The following is a 4,098-nucleotide window of genomic DNA, read 5'->3' as shown; positions in this document are numbered from 1 at the left end:
AGTGCATTTTCGGTACGGACAAGCTTGTGTTTCTTGGTTTTGTTGTTAGTGCACAGGGTGTACAGGTTGATGAGGAGAAGATACGAGCTATCCAAGAGTGGCCAACGCCGATGAACATTGCAGCAGTTCGAAGCTTTCATGGACTTGCTAGCTTCTACAGGCGATTCGTGCCTCATTTTAGCAGTGTTGCAGCACCTTTGACGGAAGTCATCAAGAAGAATGTGGAGTTTAAGTGGGGCAAGGCGCAAGAGGATGCATTTCAGCAGTTAAAATATAAATTGACCCACGCCCCGGTATTATCTCTTCCTAATTTCTCCAAATCTTTTGAGATTGAATGTGATGCTTCTGGTGTTGGTATTGGTGCAGTGTTGATGCAAGAGAGACGACCTATTGCGTACTTCAGCGAGAAGCTAAACGGGGCGACGTTGAGTTATCCCACGTATGATAAGGAGCTGTACGCATTGGTGAGAGCTTTGCAAACGTGGCAGCACTACTTGTGGCCCAATGAGTTCGTCATTCACACGGATCATGAGTCGTTGAAACACTTGAAGGGGCAGCACAAGTTGAACAAGCGGCATGCGAGGTGGATGGAGTTCATTGAGACGTTTCCCTACGTCATCAAATACAAGCAAGGTAAAGAGAATGTTGTGGCTGACGCACTTTCTCGGAGGTATGCCTTGATCTCTACCTTAGATGTTAACTTGCTTGGTTTTGAGTGTATCAAGAGTTTGTATGCGCATGATGCTGATTTTGGTGAGATTTATCTAGCATGTGCGAGAGCTGCTAGTGGAGAGTATTTTAGGCATGATGACTATCTTTTTAGGAAGAATAAGTTATGTATTCCTCAATGTTCTTTACGTGAGTTGTTATTGCTTGAGTCTCATGGTGGGGGGTTGATGGGACATTTTGGCATTGCTAAGACTTTAGCTGTTCTGCATGAGCATTTCTTTTGGCCTCATATGAAACGTGATGTTGAGAGAATTTGTGGTCGCTGTGTTACATGTAAACAAGCTAAGTCTAGGGTGAATTCCCATGGATTGTATACACCATTGCCTATTCCTACAGCACCTTGGATTGATATTTATATGGATTTTGTGTTAGGCTTGCCTAGGACTAAGCGTGGTCGAGATTCCATCTTTGTGGTTGTTGATCGATTTTCTAAGATGACACATTTTATTCCATGTCATAAATCTGATGATGCATTTCATGTAGCTGATCTATTCTTTAGAGAGATTGTTAGATTGCATGGCATGCCTAGGACTATTGTTTCTGATAGGGATTCGAAGTTCTTGAGCTATTTTTGGAAGACTTTGTGGTGTAAGTTGGGTACTAAACTTTTGTTTTCTACTACCTGTCATCCACAAACTGATGGTCAAACAGAGGTAGTGAATAGGACTTTGTCTACTTTACTTAGAGCCATTATTCAAAAGAATATTAAGTCGTGGGAAGAGTGTCTCCCTCATGTTGAGTTTGCTTATAACCGTGCTGTTCATTCTGCCACTAAGTTTTCTCCATTTGAAATCGTGTATGGGTTTAATCCGTTGACACCTTTGGACTTGACTCCGTTACCCGAGATTGAGCAGGTTAACATGGATGGTCAGCACCGAGCTGACTTCGTGAAGCAGATCCATGAACGGGCCAGAGCCAACATTGAGCGCCGCACACGGCAGTATGCCGAGCAGGCTAATCAAGGTCGTCGCAAAGTAGTGTTTGAGCCCGGCCATTGGGTTTGGCTGCACATGCGCAAGGAACGATTTCCAGAGCAGCGACGTTCCAAGTTACTTCCTAGGGGCGATGGGCCATTTCAAGTATTGGAACGGATCAATGATAATGCCTACAAACTCGATTTACCCGGTGAGTATAATGTGAGCGCTACATTCAATGTTACTGATTTAAGTCCCTTTGATGTAGGCGATGCTGTGGATTTGAGGACAAATCCTTTTCAAGAGAGGGGGAATGATGCAGTTCAGAGCAGAGATCAGGATGCAGAGCAGAGCCGAGTTTCAGAGGCTGCACAGAGTGAAGATCAGGTACACGTGCCCGTTGGTCCGGTGACGAGAGCTAGAGCCAAGACGTTCAAGGCTAATTTAATGACGTTGGTGGAAGAAATCTGGAGGCAAGAGCTGAAAAGACCAATTGGAGAAGGACCGACAGATCAGAGCTCAAAGGTAGTAAACCTTATTACTTACAGAGCAGAGCTGCACAGCAGAGCCGAACCGCCAGAGCAGACTCGATTCCTCTGCGTTTTACCAGAGCAGCGGAATCGTTCCGCCAGAGAAGACTCTATTCCTCTGGCTTTGCCAGAGCAGCGGAATCGTTCCGCCAGAGAAGACTCGATTCCTCTGGCTTTGCCAGAGCAGCGGAATCGTTCCGCCAGAGAAGACTCGATTCCTCTGGCTTTGCCAGAGCAGCGGAATCGTCCCGCCAGAAAAGACTAGATTCCTCTGGCTTTGCCAGAGCAGCGGAATCGCTCCGCCAGAGAAGACTTGATTCCTCTGCGCTTTTCCAGAGCAGATGGATTTTCTTGCTAGGTTTTTTTTGACTTGTTGAACAAGTTTCTTTGTTTCTTTATTTACGTTTATTTCCGTCTTTACGTTAGGGTTTCCTGTTCCCTATAAATAGGGTTGCTATGTGTTGAACGAAGGTTAGACAATTTTGATAATATTACAGTGAGTTTATTCTCTCTCAAGTTTCGAATTATTCTTGATTATTCCAAACAAGAATTCAACCTATCGACGAATCGACGAGTTCATCATCCCTCGCCGTGTGTCATTCAACGTCTCCGAGTTACTGCATCAACTTCACGTTGGGGTTTAGGGATCCGTTCGCCTAGATCATTCTGTGGGTTAGATTAAGGGGTTTTGGGATATTCCATATTTTATCTGTCTTTAATTTTATTCGTTCGTTTTTCAATCTTCCGCTTACGTTTTCGATTAGATCGGCGAATATCACATCATTTACGTTATTGCTTGTGCCAGCCGGCGAAATTCCATATTTACCGGCCCGAATCATATCTTGTCGCATCTCCTGCTCTTCAAGATAGCCGTTCTCACCAAACAAGGAACCTCGAAGATTGAAGCCTCAGCCCAAGTTCAAATTACTCTTTAACGGAAGAAATCTTAAAGACCTTCTCCGCCAACGGATCTATTCAAGACTTCTCCAATAAATAGCGCTCGAGGATCACTTCAATCTTCACCGATTCAGCGACATAAGCTGAAACTCTGCCAAAATTATTTCTCAGCTAAAGCCCAGACTCTCCAAAGTTTGAATCGAAGAAGAGATTCCCAAAGCTAAAAATCAGTCACGACTGATTACATAAATTCTCTTAGACCTTAGGCAAACCTTGTTTACCTAAAGCCTAGGCCAAACTAACTGCAAAGAACTTGTTCTTTGAAGTTTAGTGTTGGGAACCTTGTGGAATATCCTAATCCTTGTTTTGATGATACCAAAATTTATAGGTCTTAATTGTAATAGACTAGAATGTTTTGAACTCAAGTGTTAGAGTTCGTTTCTAGTTTAGCTTGCGGTTCTGAAGACTGAAGACTGAAGACTGAAGGACGAAGGACTGAAGAATGAAGACTGAAGATACCAACTGAAGTATCAGTTGAAGAATCAGTTCGGAAACTGATTACTTAATGCGTGCCGCGTGGACTCAGCGGACTGATACTAAAGTCAAGTATCAGTTAAACATTTTTCCTCGGATTATTTTCCAACATTCAAAGGAAGCCACGTACTCACAAAAGTACAATCGCATTAAATGCAGAGATCTCAGGATCTCCTTATCTCTGCAGAGGTCATTCCTATTTGGTGGCTACTTTATCAGAGACGTCACATCTCCTGTCCCTCAAGAGAGCCGTTTCCACCAAACAAGGTACCTCGAAGATTGAACCTCAGCCCAAATTCGAATTGCTCTCCAACGAAAGAAATCTTGAGGATGTTCTACGCCAACGGATCTATTCAAGAGTTCTCCTACAAATAGCGCTCGAGGATCACTTCAATCTTCACCGATTCAATGACATAAGCTGAAGCTCTGCCAAAATCGCTACTTAGCTTAAAGCTTAACTTCCCCAAAGCTTGAATCGAAGAAGAAAATTCCAA

This window comes from Salvia miltiorrhiza, chromosome 6, assembly GCF_028751815.1.
Source record: "Salvia miltiorrhiza cultivar Shanhuang (shh) chromosome 6, IMPLAD_Smil_shh, whole genome shotgun sequence".
NCBI classification, from domain to species: domain Eukaryota; kingdom Viridiplantae; phylum Streptophyta; class Magnoliopsida; order Lamiales; family Lamiaceae; genus Salvia; species Salvia miltiorrhiza.
The sequence above is the reverse complement of the archived record's forward strand: the minus strand, read 5'-3'. Positions refer to the sequence as shown.